The 18605-nt window shown below is 39.7% G+C and overlaps 1 non-coding gene across 1 annotated transcript; it reads right to left on the bottom strand.

Moving 5' to 3' along the window:
* Positions 1-16213: 16213 nt before the first annotated feature.
* Positions 16214-16320, bottom strand: LOC141658097 (small nucleolar RNA R71). The gene has a single exon (XR_012549004.1). It is a non-coding gene; the product is annotated as a small nucleolar RNA R71 (small nucleolar RNA).
* Positions 16321-18605: the final 2285 nt, after the last annotated feature.

Raw genomic sequence — 18605 nt, 5'->3', positions numbered from 1 at the left:
TGGCAACATTTATGCAGGCATGTGGTGACATAAGACAATATGTCAAAATGTAATCATGTTAGCTTATGTTCTTACACACTAAAATTGTAATATTGTGACACATTCTCCTTTGTATGCATATTCAGGTAATAACGTTTTTAACACAACCAAAAGATGTGCGAAGTTGATCACATTCACATATATGTTATTATGGTGACAACTGTATAGTAGACAAATATATGTACATATTTCTGATAAGGTGGTCACATTCACATACATGTCACCATGTTTAGTCAATTATGTTAACAAGTTAATAATATTTGTACGTTCCTAAAATATAAATACATATCTTTGATAAGGTGGTCACATTTTCAACAATCACATTTAATTCACCATGTTTATTAAATATGTTAATATGGTGACAATTGTATAATCAGACTAAGATAGGTACATATCTCTGATAAGGTAATGGTCACATTCACATATATGTCACCATGTTTAGTAAATTATGTTAACAAGTTAAGAATATTGGTACCTTCCTCAAACATGCTCACATTTTCAACAATCACATATAAGCTACCATGTTCATTATATTATGTTAACATCCTAAGGATAATTTGTAACACCAAAAAACATAATATTATTGGTACATATCTTTGATAAGGTGGTCATATTTTGAACAATCACATATATGTCACCATATTTAGTCTATTATGTTAACATGTTAAGAATAATTTAAAACATAACATTGGTACATTCCCCAGTTAAGGTGGTCACATTTTCATCAATCACTTATATGTCACCATGTTTAGACTAAGTTGATATGGTGATAATTGTATAATCAGATGGTCACAACTGAACAAGGGTGTTTTGTTAAGAAATGATATCATCTTAGTCTGAACACCTAGAAAGATCAGTACCTATGACAAGAGCAACCAAATTTAAAACTTTGGTTAAAATGGTAACACTGTATTCATAAAGGTGGTTACACTGTATAAACTTTTCAAAACGCATTTTATGCAACGCTAAATTAGTGTAGAAGTCAGTGTTATAGACGTATTTGTGCTCGCCATTTTATGTTAATCTTCATAATCAACTAAAACTTTCATCTAAAATTGAATCAACAAAAACAAAAACATCATCTTAAAATCTCATCAACAAAATCTTAAAATCTAATCAACAAAAACATCTTAAAATCTCATCAACAACAACAAAAACAACAAGACCAACAATCTTCCAAATTTTCATTTAAAATCTTCCAAATTCAAAATGTTCATCTAAAATTTTCAACCCCGACATCACCCGAAATATATTATCCAAAATATCATCAACAAAAACATCTCCCAACCTTTCTGATTTTTATAAAAACGTCACTTTTTGCCATAACAACCACATATCTACTCATTAAAAAACAAAAGATTCAAACTTTTTAACATAAATTAAACAAAAACCCAATAAAATTATCAACTTTGGGTAAAAAATGACATAAAAAATGAAACATTTACATAAATAAAAAAAATCCAGTGTTCAACTTAAAGTAACAAAAAATACAAAAGATTCAAACTTTTTAACATAAATCAAACAAAAACCCAATAAAGTAATCAATTACCATCAAGCAATACACCATCCTCGTTCTCGAGATCATCAATTTGCTCTTCTAAAAACGCCAAAGTAGCTGCCTATTATGCCATTTTTGATTATTTTTTTTGGTAGATGTATTTGTGAAATTTTAGATGAGAATTTTAGATGAAGATTTGGAATGAAGTTGGTGTTAGAAGAGGGAGATAAAGATTGTGATGTTTTAGGGTTTTTAGAGAGAGAAAATTATTTGTGTTTAAAAAAGTAAAATGAAACTGACTAGTGACTAGAAGAAGAAAGAGGTTTACAAAAAATAAAAATAAAAACAAAAAAAAAACAGAGAGGACTAATGCATGTACTCCCTACAATTCTATATACCCTATAAACAATAAAAAAACAAGCCACTTGCATTTATATCCAGCGTATTTGCTTGAAAAGTAGTACTATTCGATCCGTCTCTTCCTTGTGACGGATAGCGTCCGTCACAAATGAGAATTTGTGTATTTTCTAATGATTTGAAGTGCATTAAATGCATTGCATGAGAAATAGCAACTCATCTTATCCAACCTTCCTCAATAGCCCTACTCCATAGTTCATATTATCCCATTTTTCCTCCATCAAATATCATTCTTCCATTGTTCTTTCATCACCGTTTTTACATCTGTTAATTTTCTCTAATTCCCTACATTAACACTCTCAAGCTCGTCATTTTCATGGTATTTATTTTTTGTTAAAATTCATCAACCGTTATTGAAGAATGGTGGATGAAGTAATGAATGTTATAACTTAGAGGAGGAGGATGACGATATTGCAAAACATGATGTTGAATAAAACACTTCTCCTAGTGATGATATTGTCGAAGAACCGATAATGTGTATGAATGATGGTTTGTATAAATGGCATTATCTTGGGTAAATGGTACTTGATAATAGTTGTATAGATTAGGTTAAGAACTCCAATACTATTATAAGTGATAATACCGTATAAATGGTATTTGATAATAATGTATAGATTAGGTCAAGAAATCAAATACTGTTGGAAACTTGTTAGGATGGTATGCTTTTCATTTTGTTAGGATTGTATAAATGGTATTTGATGACTACTTCCATTACTTTTATTTCTGTTAAATGCGTGATCATATATCGTGTTAATGTTTGTATATATCATTTTGTTAGACATTGAAAGTCGGACTATTGTCGGATAACAGTACAAATGGCAAAACATGTTTTCTATAACTGGTTAATATGCAATCATATATCATGATAATCTGTATATTTGATCCTTTTATTGCTCTGACAACCTTGATGGGTACTGCTTAGTCAGATAATAGTGCTCGTGGTAGAGATGCTTTATGTTAGTGGTGAATATATAATAATATATCATGTTAATGTATGTAGACTTGATCATTTTGTTATCCTTACAACCTTCACATGTGCTAATTATTTAGGGTTACCCCGTAGTAACTTTTGATACGGTTTTCGTGCTAAATTGCATTATTTATATGCCATTTACATTAGAATGTCGATACTTCTGCTATTTGGTGTTTAATGCAGAAATGATGCATTTGTGGAGCAAAAGAATGAAATGGAGCACTGCAGAGATGGAATGAAGGAATACATGGAGCATGACACGTAAATCTAGAAGAATAAAGTAAGAGAAGTAAAGAAGACTACACGAAGAAAAGAGCTGAAAAGAGAGGATCCTCGATCGAGTTGGAGAACACTCGATCGAGTGGGTGTGTACTCGATCGGGTGCCCTATACTCGATCGAGTATACCTCGTTCTGATGACTTTCCACGCAATTTCATAAAGTCGATTTATGTTTTATATAAATACCCAATTCGTGCCCTATTGGATTTTTACGTCTTATTTTACCTAGTTACGCCTATCTACTCTAAAAACTCTTAGAATACTTTAGATTTATTTTATTTACTCATTGCCTCTGGATCTACACTCTTTAATTACGCTATTCATTAATCCTTCTTTAATTGTTGTTAATTCAATTTCTAGTTTACATAATTACTTCATTGTTCATTATATTTATGCCTTTAATTATACTTTTCAATTGCTTTATTGTTATTAGATTCATTAGTATGTGTAGCTAAACCTCTTATCTAGGGTGAAAAGGGATCTAAGTTGTTAGAAGGGGGTTTAATTAATGAATTGATAGATAAATTGGTTTTGGTTGTTGTTCAATTGTTGTCTTAAATCTAATTGATTAATTACTGGCCATGATTAGTTAATTAGCTTTGCGAATTAGGATTATTACCAACCGAATTAAGACTAATATAGGCTACGATAATTGAATAGACTGACTTAATGATAGCGACCACATGTTAAGTTTAGATCTAAAGGACATATTAGAATCGATTGATAATATGACCTTAAGTAACATAAATTGCTCTATTAACTAGCTAAATCACACCCCCAGATAACTACCTAGTGAAAATGATCCCTAGACTCTTTAATTAATCTTATTGAATTTGTCTTATTTACTTTCACAATTAGTTTTATAAATTAACTCAAAAAATCCCCATATTTGTTACTTTAAGACAGACTTAAATATTAACAAGTTGAACAATTTCCGCCTCCTTGTGGATACGATACCCTACTTACCGCTGACTATTTTTTAGTACCGAGTTAGGTTTACTTTGATTAAGGTGACACGACTTTAGTCTCATCAAATTTGGCGCCGTTGCCGGGGAGCCAATTATTTTGTGTTTGTTTTTGTTTATTTTTGTCTTTTGTCTCAGGGAGCTTCTGTTCCTTGAGACCTTTTGATATTTTTCTTGTTAGTTTTGTGTATGCCCAGGTCTAACAGGTTGGAGATTGTACCTTTTAATCCCGAACCAGAGAGGACTTTTCTGTATAGACGGAATTTTCAGAGAGAAATCAGTCAGGTGGAAGATTTGAGTACACTTGAAGCCAATTATGAGCACTTTACATTCATAGAAGATCAGTCCTTAGAAGAGGAAAAGCCGGTTTCTGCCATTGACATTCCAATAATCACAATGCCTACTTTAGCCAGTCATTTGGAGCCCACTCTTGCATCCATTCCTAAGGGATTCAAGCTACCCACTACAGATAATGGCACATTCGAGATTCGTCCATCTTACATTAACCTGGTAGAGCGAAATATGTTTGGTGAAGGTGCTTCTGAGGATCCTGCTAAGCACATGGAGAAGTTTACTGATTATTGTTGTTCCATTCCCCTGTCTGCTGGAGTAACTCAAGACCAAGTGAAGCAGGTACTCTTCCCTTTTTTCCTGCGAGATGGTGCGGCCGAATGGCTACGTGATCTAGATATGGAGGCTCATGTTGTTACATATTAGAATTTCTTAGCACTTACATTCTACAAGAGGTATTTCCCACCATAAAAAACCAATGCTTTAAGAAGCCAGATTACAAGTTTTAAACAAGGTCCCACTGAAGACCTTAATGAGGCATGAGTTCGCTTTAAAAGATTGGTTCTTTCTGTTCCCCATCATGTTTTTCAGATCTGGTTCCTTTGCAACGAGTTCTACAATGGATTATATGATGATAACAGAGCCCTACTTGATTCCTCTGCCAATGGGAGATTTCAAAATAACACTACTGATACTAATGCATAGAAGCTGATAAAGGAGATGGCTACTCACACTAATGAGTATGGTAATCCCAGAGGAGAAGTACCAGAAGGAATTGTTCAGATAGTGCAGTTGCAACACAGTTGGATGCCTTGAATGCCAAAATAGCCGAGTTAAGGATGTCCCAGTCGTTGGGTAAGCAGCAGACGGTTCATGTCATGGTCCAGCAAGAAGTGCCTTGTGAAAGATGTGGAATTGATGGTCATACTGCAGCAAGATGTATAAGTACAATTGAGCAAGTACATGCTTTTTAGTCTTTCTAGCAAGGTACTACGTATTCTACCTTCTTCACTGAGAGGAGTCCGCAGAACAATGCTTATATCATCCCCCAGAATCGCGACACTCAGCCACAGGGCAACTTTGTTAGGCATAACCAAGGAGGTCGGAATTTTAGTCAACAACAATTCCAGCCGATGCAACCTCCTCATCAAGCTCCCAATAATGATTTAACAGAGATGAAAGTTGTAATACTACAATTTTCTGGTCCTTAGTTACTCAGTAGAGTAGGTAGTACTCGACCGAGTAAGTCGTTCTGTGACTTATGGTTAGGTTACTATCCAGGAGCACTCAGCCGAGTAGTGAGATACTCGGCCGAGTTGGTCGTACTCGGCTGAGTACCCAAGGTACTCGACCGAGTACCCGTTCTGACGGGATTATTTCCGCGGTTTGATTTGGGTGATTAGAGATTATATATATTACGAGTTATCAGTTTACAAATCACTTTTACAAAATCCAACGACGCTTATCACCACTCTAATCACCTTAATCACTCCAAAGGCTAATTGATCGATCGTGAGTCTTCATCCGTTTTTTCCATATTGGTTCGTTGGCAAGTCACTAGTATCTTGTTAATTAGTTATGTTATCTTTTAGGGTTTTGCCCTAATTGTTTAGGTTGCGAAAAGGGTTATTGGTATAATTATGACATAGAGAATGGTTGTGATTATTTCTAGGTGACGAGTTCGTAGAGAGACAATTCTAGCTTCCGCTATTGTTTGTTGATTGCAGATTTGCTAATAAGGTAGGGTTTTCCCTACTCAGTTGCTTGATTAATTGGATATAAGATGATGATGGTTGATATTGGCATGATTAGTAACATTATTGTGATTGTGATATATTGGATGATTTGGTTTTGTTGTTTGGTTTGTTTGTGGTTCTTAAGGTGCGTCCTCGACTGAGTGGAGTCATCAACGAGAATTGCTTTACGCCCTTGATTCGCCCCTTGTGGTTCCCATCACAAGAGGGATGTGCACATTAATAGACACGGGTTATTCCCTCTTGGAGTTGAGCGGGGCTTAGGTGGTAAGGCTGCGGTCTCCACTGGCGGTGTGGATTACCTGTTACGATGGGTAATCTGGCAGGGCTACACATTTTAGTGTGTAGTCAATGATTGGAGATTATTGGAGTTGGAGGAATGTGTGATGAATTGTTTGGATGTTTGTTTTGTTGCATTTCTTATTTTGGTTAATTAGTTGACTGACCCCATTGTTGTTTTACAAAATTATGGTGATCCATTCGGGGATGGTGAGAACTTGATTAGTAGGTATGCAGTGGATAGCTCGTGGGTGTAAACATAGGACACCCGCGACACCAAGCCAATCGGTGGACATGCGGCGGTCGGAAAGCCACGCTCGGGAGTCTAAAAATGCTTTCGACCAGATTGTTTTAGATCGGTCGGTTTCGTCTCGGCAAGGGTCTCGAAACGATGTTAGAGATGTTCGGAGTCGCTACCAAGCAATTGTGGGATGCTTAGAAACCGTTCGAATCCACTTTATACCTAGATCAAACAAGGCAAAAGGCGGTGTTTGACATAGGTACTAAAGATAAGGAGTCGTCCCTCTTTAGCATCCTATCTCTAAAATGACTCTCGTTCGCCCTGGATAAGGTTGTCCATTATCCAAAGTTTCTGAGTAAGAGGTGATGGTACGTATTGGGAAGCCCTTTAATCGGACACCTAATCCCGCCCGCGGTAGCGGCTTCTACTGATCGATCTTCGTTGGTTGAATGCAAAAATTGATTAAACGGGAAGATGCATGAATGCGCATCCACAAGTTTAAATCTAACATGTGAAGTTTGCTATGTCGGTTGTTTATCCAAATATCAAGTAATTGATGTCAAATTGGATTTAGTGTATATTTGCATGCAAGACGAAAATTAAACATCCATTTACCGAGTTAGGTTTATGGTGCATAACGTGATCCATTTGTCTTAGAAAGGCGTTTTGCAAATACAAAGTAAAATGTGGACTTATCAATCTGATCTGTCCTGTATTTAGGTTAACCGAACTCGGGATCGTCCTAGACAAGTGCTGGAAAGGAAACAGGACCTGCATCTGGCAGCCTATTGAGGCGCGAGCCTTAGGACGATGCATAAGAGCCTGTCCAGGTTTGAAAACTGGAAATCAGTGGGCCTGTTTAGGCGCAAGGCAGCAGACGACCCAAAGGGGTGTCTCCTGGCTGTTGAAAATGTTTATGAAATTGTTTGTAAAAGGGTATTTGAACCCCTCTCGGTTGAAAAAGGTTGTTTAGACCGCTTTTGTGCTAATATGAAGAACAAGACTTGAATAATCATCATTGTATTGACGATATTCGATGTCGGGTTCGGTTTTGCAAGCTTGAGATGAATAGTTTTGAAAAATGTTTATCATTAACTTATTGTGTTAAGTTCATTGTTTTGTAATTAGTCAATGTTCATCATCGTACTCGGATTAAAATGACATGGTATGTAGAACCAAGGATGATTATGCATGTATGACTAATATGATGGTTTTGAAAATGTAAACAAATGAATAAAAGGTTTTAAAATACTTTTTAAAATGTAATTAACCAAATATCATCACCGAAACACGGACTAAACCGTCATGGTATAAGGACCAAGGGTGAATATAATTTATGGTTAAAATATTTATCATAAAAATGATTTGAAACGGTAAAAACCGATTGCAAAATGAAATGAAAATGGAAAGAATGAACTCAAACGTTTGAGTTCTGACATGGATAGCCCATATAGGCGCAAGCCACCTAGTTGTGACTAGGGGCTCCTGTTTCCGGTCAAAACTCGGTATTGGCTCATTCGATCCGTATTTTGGACAATGTTATGCATGTTTTAGCATCTTAAGGTCATAAAAATAGACAAAAGGACATGAAAGAAGAGGATTAATTACACCCTCATACTTACATGCTAGGTTATTGGCGAGAAATCGACGGAAGTGTATAAACTTGTTAGGCCGGAAAACTTGGTTGAAAACAGTTTTAGCAATGTAAAGAGTGTTGTTTTGTTTAGTGATTGTGTAGTTGGTTGAAATGGTCGGTCAAGTGATTTAATGCACGATGACGGTACCAAGCAATGTGTATGGCTCGTATTTTCGATCGATAGGTCGAAAATACGTGTCGGTTTGTGACTTGATAAGTCGAGTCTAGAATTTTAAGGGAGAAATGAGGGGGCGGACGCTCGCGTACCTTCAAATGGTTGCATTTGAGGGATATTTATAGAGGATTATGTGCTATGTGCGTTTTGAGCGACGTGGCCGTATAGGCTACTCGAAGAGGCGCAAGTCATTTCGCGGGTCTTCGTGCTGTCTTGTCACAATCACGCATTTGAAATCTTGATTTGTTCTATCCTAGGTTTTAGATGGCTTGATTATTGTAAAAGACCATCAAGTATACCGTGTATACTTATCATGGAAGCTTTGTGATGTTTGTTTTTTGTGTTTGACTTGGTTTGACTCGTTGTGGAGTCTGGATTTGAATTTCGAGTCGGTTTTTGGTTCGGTGTCGGTTTTGACTCTAATTAGTGTTATTGCGACCCCATCGTCGTGCATAAAACACTCCAGGTACTTTTGAAAAGTTTTGAAAATATTTTGTTTTCGAAATCGTTTTGAGTTTTCCGACGTATAGTTATACAAACTGTCGATTAAACGTAGCGATTCCAAAGCATGTTGTAGTCCGATAATCATCGGGTGTATGTTGGGGATTCAACAGATACTGGGTATCTACAGAGTCCCCACTTTGACTGAGGCTTGGACAGGGCGAAAGTCAAAGTATAGCCCATACGTCAATCGAAGATTACAACCTGGAGACCAAAGCGACGTCGAGGCGGCTCGAAAGAATTCGGGCCAAGGACCTGCCATTGGGAAGGGCGACACCAAGGCAACTCGGGGATACGAGTCAAGGACCTACCATCGGGAACAGTTTAGAGTCTGTCGACTATCTGTGTGGGTCGTTTAAAGTCCGTTAGACTACGTACAAAGGCTCGCCAGCCATATGAAGCAGTCATACCTTAGACATCTTTGGGATATGTCCTTGAATTATTTGTTGTTTGCGCGCAAAGTCTCGCCAGCCATGTTGCGGGTATGACGAGGGTCGCCAGTCGTGTTGAAGGTACGTTTTGAGGCTCGCCAGCCGCGTTGAAGGTACATTTTGAGGCTCGCCAGCCGTATTGAAGGTACGTTTTGAGGCTCGCCAGCCGTGTTGTAGATATGATGGGGCTTGCCAGCCGCGTTGCAGATATGATGAGGCTTTCCAGCCGCATTGAATATCGAATCGTCGACTGTGGGAAATAGTCGCGTTTGTCGGGCTTATTTTAAGAGGTTGTTGAGTGGGCTCCGTAGGGAGGTCTCCGATATCCTGCTGAGGAATTTCGTTGCTTATATCGGATGTTTGTGGTGCCGGAAAGAGATAGGCTTTTTGTAGTTTGAGCCTGGCTCCTGTGGATGGCGGTCTCTATTATTGTCATTCATAATTTCGAATTTTGAAGAGAGGTAACGGTTTTTACTGCCGTTGTTTGGAGTTTATAGAAATAGCGAATGTGAATTCCGCCATTTGCTGTTTGTTTGGAAGATAACGGTATTTAATTCTGTCATCTTACGATTTGAAATTTGTGAGAAACAGTGAATTTGAATTTCACTATTTGGTTTTTGAAAAGGTGACGGTTTTTAATGCTGTCATCTTGGGATTTGAAAATTTGTGAGAAATAGTGAATTTGAATTTCACTATTTTGTTTTTGTTTGAAAAGGACAGTTTTTAATTCCGTCGTTTGAATTTTGTGAAAATAATGAATTTGAATTTCGCTATTTTGTGTTTTTGTGAAGTGATTGCTTTTATTGCTGTCATCTTGTGATTTTGGGAAAATAACGAATTTGACTTTTACTATTTCGTATTTGTGTTTGATAATGATGGTTTTTAATTCCGTCGTTTGAAATTTGTGAGAATAGCGAATTTGAATTTCACTATTTTGTATTTGTGTTTGAAAATGACGGTTTTTAATTCCGTCGTTTGAAATTTTGTTCTTGTGTTGATGGTTTGGACGAGCGCTTTGGGGTAAAGCCCAAAACTCGGCAGAAAAGACAAAGACATGCGAAATAGGCGCGAGCCTTTTGGCGATACAAGGGGCTTCCCCTTTTTTATGTGAAAAGACGCGAGGAAGGCTTGCTCCTCATTCACTTCATCTTCTCCATCAAAACACCCGACATTCACTAAAAAAATCGCATTTTGGTCCCGTCTCTTTGCTTGCTTTTGTGCTACAAACATCATGGCATCTCAAGGTATGTAAATCCTCTTGAATCCATTTGAATTTGTTTGCCTTTTTGTTGATTGAATTAGGGCGAAACCCTAAACCCATTGAAATCAATTTGGGTATTTTTGCTCGGCCCATTTTCGAGTGAAATTGATGCTTGCATTAGGTTAGAAACCTGTTTAGGAGTATAGGAGTGCTTTTAGTTTGCATTTTGATCCCCATTCTCGTCCTCTAGGAGCAAAAAATGTGAATGAGACAAAAGATCATCTCATTTCACAATGTTGTGTTTGTTTGATCGAGTTGTGTGCCCCATTAGGTTGCATTGTAGTCGGGGAAGACCACCTTTGCCATGTTGGACCTTCGTTGGGTGTTAGGGACAAAATTTAGTATTTTTTCCTTTGTCAGACGGTCTTATGTTGACGAAATAAGCGTCTGTTTGGGCTCAAACTGAGCCACTTTCCTTTGAATTGGACTTTAATGGTAGTTTAGGTCACTTTGAGACGTGATCAAATCACGTTGCTTCGTTGTGGTCATAATTTGAATTTTTGACCTGTTTCTGCTCAAATTGGCATAAAATTGCCTTTTCGAGTTGTGTAAAAATGGCCAGTTATGTCGGGAATTTTTGTTTCATATTTTTGATGGGCCTTATGTGAGCCCGAAGGTGTTGGTTTTTTTATGTAATTTTTGTCGTTCTTTTGACTCGTCTTTTGCTTGAAAAGAAGGGCGAGTCGTTTTTTGTGATTTTTTTTTTTTTTTTTTTTTTTTTTTTTTTTGTGAAATGTTTTGCTGGATGGGATTGGGCGGGTTTGCCCTTGCTTTTTCATTTGTATTTGCAGGTTTTTTTTTTTGGATTTTGTCCATTTTGTGCCGTCGTAATGCCGAAATTTCGGTTGGCGTTGTTTTTGTCCTGATTTCAGGTGAGTGTTTTGGGGCTTCTAGGCCCACTGAGTTAGTGGTTGAGACCTTGGAATTCTTGTTTGAGGCCGGGCCGGTTAGTACTCCGGGGATTTGGCCCGAGGTATGGGTGGAGGACGCTTATGAGGAGGAGCCCACCGCTGAGGCTGTTAGAGCCGAGGGAGCCGTAGGTGCTCGGGAGGAGCCCGTTGTTGGGGCTGTTGGCGCTGAGAGGGCCACAGGGGCTCGGGAGGAACCTCTTGTTGGGGCTTTTGGTGTTGGGAGGACTCGGACGGGGTCCGAGGCTGGCACCTCTTGGAGGAGGGTCACCACCAGTAGGGGTCCTCGGGTCTTCAAACAGAACCTTGAGAGGGTCGTGCGGGTTGTAAAGAGGGGTCCTCGTCGTTCCTTGCAGTCTCGTGGCGCGAAGAGACGGAGAGTGGAGACGTAGGAAGATGACGCCTTCGTCGTGGTTGGGAGGCTAGGCAGGTTCAGGCTCCTCGAGGGCCAAACCTGATGGCGAAGCCTGTTTGGGCCGAGGTTTTTGACGACAGTCAGTTGTTGTTGCGGCTTGACACCCACATCTCTTACCGTGCGCACGAGGGCCTGGTGAGTTTGCTACTTTGTTGAGCTTTTGTTGTTCTTGTTATTTGAGACCTAAATAGGTGTTTTGACTTTGTTTGATTCCCAATTTCAGGAGATTGCTACCATGAGGACTTTCTCAGGCTTCTCGACTTGTATGGGTTTCTACGACGTTCTCCGAGCCGGTTCGAGGGAGTTGATAGAGAGGTCGGCTATGGGGCCATAGGTTGCTGCCTGGCGCGAGATTCACGGGGCTTCGAATAGATCGAACCTGTGTTTGATTCGTGCCATGTTGGACCGCTACTGGGACACGACGTCGTCGTTCCACATGGATTTTGGGGGAGGTCGGCATCACTTTGGAGGACTTTGCCATGATATCAGGCCTTCCTTGTGGCAAGATGCCGGTTCAATTTCTGGAGACTCCGGAGAGAGTGTCTTCTGTCGTGATCACGGGCTTGATCGACGATGTTTTGCCTGCGCCGACCGACATCACTCCTTTCTTGATGGCGAACTCCTACGTGAGGGACCACTTCAAGGTGAGGGTGACTGGCTTTGTTCCAGAGCCGTTGGCGAGTCCGAAGGCTGAGGCTGAGGCTGACGCGCAGGAGGCGCGGTTGTGGTTGTGGTATTTCTTGGGTACCACGTACTTTGGCGACAAGGGTGAGCATTTGTCGACCAAGGTACCTCATTTTCTTGCCGACCTAGACGCCCTGGGTCGGTATGACTGGGTGACGCCGGCTCTGGCCCGGTTTACCCGTTAATTGCACGCTGTAGTTCATATAGAGACGACGGAGGACGAGAGTTCTCCCGCTTTGGTTGGTGCCGGCCTCATCTGGAGGTATGAGCGTTTTTGTTGGTTTTTGATTTTTTGATTGATGATGATTTTTTTTTTGAGTTCTGGCAATTTTGAAAAATGGGTGATTTGTTGTTGCTGTGTTTTGCGTTACAGGCTTGGTTGTTTGCTTACTTTCCTCCTTTGCCTCCGAAGACGGTGGGTGACGCGCCTTTGGTTTACCCGGCCGTGAAGGGATGGACGGTGGCTCGAAAGAAGTCCACCAAATCAACTTACGAGGACTGTAGGCGTCGGGTGAACGCCCTCCGGTTTGGTGACATAAGTCTTCGTTCCTTATCTCTTTTGTTTTATAAAAAATGGTAGAGATAGGTTGAATAGGTAGCTAAAAAGCCCCCAGTTAGTTGAATAGCTTTGCCATGAGTGCAGGTTGTTTGGTGGCCTTGGGAGCACCACCCAGGGGTGCCGGCCTTTGTCAGGGAGCGCATGCAGCCTCGTAGTTGCCAGCGCTTGTAGCTTGAGACGACGATCGACTCGGTTTGGTACCTTGGAGAGCGTTTGGTTCGTCAGTGCTTTAGTGAGACCTTCGTGGTGCCAGTCGATCCGCCTAGGGTGTTGTTCCAGGAGTCGACACCCGACGAGGTTGAGGAGCACCTTCAAGGTCGTTGAGGTTAGGATCTATTGTTGCGGGAGGCCGACTACGACACCTTCCGTCTGTCGAGGCTTGCATGGTACCCGATCGAGGTATGTTTCCCTCAGCTTTTGCTCATTGCGACTCTTTGTTTTTGGTGGAAGGACTCATTACCTTCGATATGATTTCCCGTTGTAGGGTGTTGACGACCTCATGAGGACCCAACCCCCAACTTTCACGGCACATACAACTTTCCAGGGGCCGAGTGGTGAGGAATTGCAGTTGCCTCTGCCAGACACTACGCCAAATAAGACCTTCAATAACGGTCAAATAATGTAATTACCGTTTGATAAGTACATATTTTATACATTTTAACCCCCTATATTAGCTTGATTTTACATGTCTTTAGCACTCATCTTAACTGTTTTATAGCTAATATTTGCATTTCTAGTTGTTTTGGATGTTTTGACATATTTTGTTGGAAATAAGCTTTTTGGAGCTAAAATACTACAAAGTTGATAGAATTGCAAGCTAAGTGGAAAGAAGACCAAATGGACTAAGAATTGGATGTTGCATGGGTTTTTGCATAGGAAATTGTTGGATTAATTAGCAAAATGCAATTGTGATCAAATATCCAAGTCAAGTCCAAATTACAAGTCAAAAGTCAAGGGGAAAGCATGGGATTCCAAAGTTCTTAAGATGCCAAATGAAAGCATTAACCGGGTGATTAATCACTAATTAATCACCTTCATAGGATACTCTTACCATTTAAGATGGGATTTATTGGAATCGGACAAGAAACACACGACCCCGATCGGGGCCGCCCAACCCCGATCGGGGCTGCATGCTCCTTTATGATTTACGTTTCTTCTTCCTCTCCTATAAATAGGGGAGGCTTTCCAAGGCTTAGGGTATCTCATTTTCTCGTCTCATTTCCTTACATAGTCTTAAGCATTATAATCTCTCTCAATAAGTTTCCATTGTAGTTTACAAATTGTTAAGCTTTCCCTTAGTTTAATCTTTCAACACTTTGTTCTACAAGTTATTGTTCAAGTATTTGTTATTTCAAGCATTTGGTTATAATTTACTTCTTCCTTATAAGTTCTCCTTCATTAAGGTATTCTTATTTCTAGTTTGCAATTTTACATTTCTATTTTAGTTTATACATAATTTACAATTAAAGTACTTAATTTAGATTACATTAGCATTATTTCTTATACATGTTATATCACCTAGTTTATACAAATCATGTAATCATGTTTAACATTTCTTTCAATATAATTTGCAATTTACATTCTAATATGAGTAGCTAAATTTTTTAGTCTAAGGGCTAGGGGAGCCATGCATAAATCAAGTGTATAACATGTTAAAATAGGTTGATAATAATATTGTTCATATTGCTTCTATCACATGCTTGTGTCATAATGTTTAATCTTTGTTTAAGATCTTATTCAATTGATTAAGTTTGTTCATTCGTTCTAATGTCGAGAGGCACGGAATTGAATTAGACTAAGAATGTATAGTAGGACGACCTAGTCATGGACGAGAGTTTCTCTAGGACCCGGTCTATGGTTGACACTAATGCCGTAAGGCGGGTGTCTCTAAGCCTAAGTAATTGACAATGTTTTTAATACCGAGTTTAACATAATTATATAATTATCTTTGCATGTGTGACCCGACCCCCTTAGACTCCTTTTTATTATATAATTTACATTAAAATTTCTGTTAATCATCAAACAAACAAACCAAACCAAAAACGAAATCGACCTTGATAAAAATCTTTCCATAACATTTCACAGCGTAATTCCCGTTTCCTTGTGTTCGACCCCTATTGCTACATTAACTTGTTGTTTAGGGTAATTATTTTTGCATAGGTACACGACAAGCCTATCAAATTTTGGCGCCGTTGCCGGAGAAACGGTTTTATTGCATTTTGAATTGTTGATTTTTATCTTGTTTTCTTTTGTCTTGAGGAACACTTGTTCCTTGAGACCTTTACTTATTATTTCTCTAGAAATTGTTGTCTTATGCCCAGGTCCTCTCGTCGTGGAGAATTGCTTTCACCGGATTCCGATCCCGAGAAAACCTTTAGGAGAAGACGACGTTTTTGGAAGGAAGTGAAAGAGGCCTCTTCTCCCGTACAAGCCGAAAGTGCTAGAAAATCTTACTTAGACGATCTAGAAGCCCTTGAAGAGGAGGATGTTTCAAGTTCATCATCTCTACCACCACCACCATCTACTACCAAAAAGATGGTGAAACTTTCCGATCACTCAAAGCCCACCGCGGCCATGCTTCCGGCCGGTATCACAACCACTCAAATCACCGTGCCGGACTTCGAGATCAAACCGGATTTCATTAGCCTTGTGGAGAGGAAGCAATTTGGGGGAAGTCCTTTGGAGGATCCCAATTTGCATGTGCAAAATTTTTGTGACTATTGCTCTATGATCCATCAAACGGGCATCACTCAAGCCCAAATAAGGGAAATACTTTTCCCTTTCTCGTTGAAGGAGAAGGCCAAACTTTGGAACAATAGCCTTGACCGCACCGCCATGGGATACACCAATTGGGAGACTTTGGCTCTTGCTTTCTATCAAAAGTTTTTTCCACCCGAGAAAACTCAAACTTTGAGGAGCCAAATCACCGGATTCCGTCAACAAGCTCTTGAGAGCTTATATGAGGCTTGGGAGAGGTACAAGGAGCTTCAAAGACAATGCCCACATCATGGGCTAGATGATTGGTTTCTAGCAATAACATTCTAGAATGGATGTTGTGCCGAGTCCCGAAGGATTATTGATTCCTCCAACAATGGGCGGTTTGATCAAATTGACACCGACCTTGCTCATGACACGATCGAATCTATGGCGGTCCATGATGCACAATATGTCAATTCCCGAGTTGTGCCATCCAAAGGTTAAGAAGAATCCTCCAACAACTCCGTTTTGCTAGCTAAAATTGCCTTACTCCAACAACAATTGGCGGAAAGAGATGCTAAAGATTTCGTTCAACAACTCAATGCCGTGTCTTCAACTAGCCAAATCGTTGTTTGTGATGGTTGCGGAGGTGCGGGTCATTACGCCGCTCATTACCGAGCCCCTATTGAAGAGGTAAATGATTTTCAAGCTTTTAGACAAAGTTCATATCCAACGGGTACATTTTCCAATACTTACAACCCGAATACAAAATTTCATCCGAACTTGTCTTACACTAGCAACAATGTGCTTAAACCTCAACCTCCACCACAACAAAATGCCTATGTCCCTCAACAACAAAAGTATATCCCTTCACCGGGTTATCAAAATCAACAAAGGCCCCCACAAAACAATTTCCAACAAAATTCACCACAAAATGCTCAACAAAACAATCAAGGAGGTGGTAAGCTCGAGGGCATGATAGTCCAAATGCAAATGGAATTATTGGCTCAAATTCAAAAGAATGATCAAGCTCATAGTGCCGCGGTCAAGATATTGGAACAACAAGTGGTTCAATTACCCGCTTCTAACTCTCAAAGGAAGAACGGTCAACTACCTCCCCAAGGTGAGCAACCACACGAGACCGTCAATTCTATCTCCTTGAGAAGTGGTACGAGCTATGATGGGCCATCCATGACTTTGGATGATGAGGTGGCTGTTAAAAAGGCTAAGCTTGGGGGAAATGATGAAAAGAAGGCTAGTGAAGAGCCTATTGTTAAGGATCGTGTGCCATTTCCTCATCGATTGTTGATGCTTAAGAGGAAGAGAAAGCTTGATGCCAAGGATGTTGAGTCCCCTATGCCCAAAAGGAGTGACAAGGTGGTTGTTGAAGAAGTCTCTCCTAATGCTACGGAGAGTGATGCCGTTTCAAAGAAGGTGAGTGTTCCCAATGAGAAAGAGAAAGTGAAAGATGTGGAGGATGCTCCTCCCAAGGAGGTTGTTCAAGTACCATTTCCCCATCGCCTAGCAAAGCACAAGGAAGAAGGTAAGTTCGGTAAGTTTATAGAAATGTGTAAGAATTTACAAGTCACCATCCCGTTTATGGAATTGCTTACCCAAGTCCCCTCTTATTCAAAGTTTATGAAGGAGATTCTCTCAAAGAAGCGATCCTTCAATGAGGTTGAGACCATTGCTTTCACCGAAGAGTGTAGTGCACTCTTACAAAATAAGTCTCCCCTGAAACTTAAGGACCCCGGTAGCTATTCTATTCCTTGCACTATAGGCACATATACCATTGATAAGGCCCTTTGTGACCTAGGTGCTAGTGTAAGTGTCATGGCCTACTCCCTTTGTGAAAAACTTAACATGGGTGCTTTAAAATGCACAAGTATCACATTGCAAATGGTGGACCGTTCTTTAAAGCGACCTTTAGGTGTCTTAGAAGATGTACCCGTCAAAGTTGGCAAGTTTTTCATACTCGTTGACTTCCTCATACTTGATATGGCCGAGGACTCACAAACCTCAATTATATTGGGTAGGCCACTTTTACGCACCGCGGGTGCGCTAATTGATGTGAAAAATGGGAGGTTGACGTTGGAAGTGGGTGATGACCGGGTTTCCTTTAGCAAAAACAACACCATTAGAAGCCCAATGTTACAAGAGTCTTGTTATTTATTTAGCACTGTGGACTCTTCTCTTGCCTCTACTACACTTGGCTCCTTACTAATGGATCCGTTGGAGGACGGTATTGGTGTTGGTTGTTTTGTAGGTGATGATGCTAAGGGCACTAATGCTAAGAGTGGCAAAAAGAAAGGGAAATTTTATTTGAAGAATTTCAAATGGTTGAGGAATGCAAAGATAGCTATGAAATGGAGCTTGGTTGGTGGCAAGCTCAATGACAAAACTTGAATCAAATAGCTTCTTACGTCGTGCGGGACGTTAAACCAGCGCTTCTTGGGAGGCAACCCAATCTTTTTATTTATTTTTCTGCAATTTATTTGTTTTTCGTAGATTAGAAATAAAATACTCGACTTAACGATGTTTCTTTTTGTGATTTATAGGTGAAAATGAAGAAAGGAGAATCTGACACGCTTCCCCATGCAAG

Source organism: Silene latifolia, chromosome 5 (assembly GCF_048544455.1).
Source record: "Silene latifolia isolate original U9 population chromosome 5, ASM4854445v1, whole genome shotgun sequence".
Classification (NCBI taxonomy): Eukaryota; Viridiplantae; Streptophyta; class Magnoliopsida; order Caryophyllales; family Caryophyllaceae; genus Silene; species Silene latifolia.
This window is presented reverse-complemented; position numbering and strand designations above follow the sequence as displayed.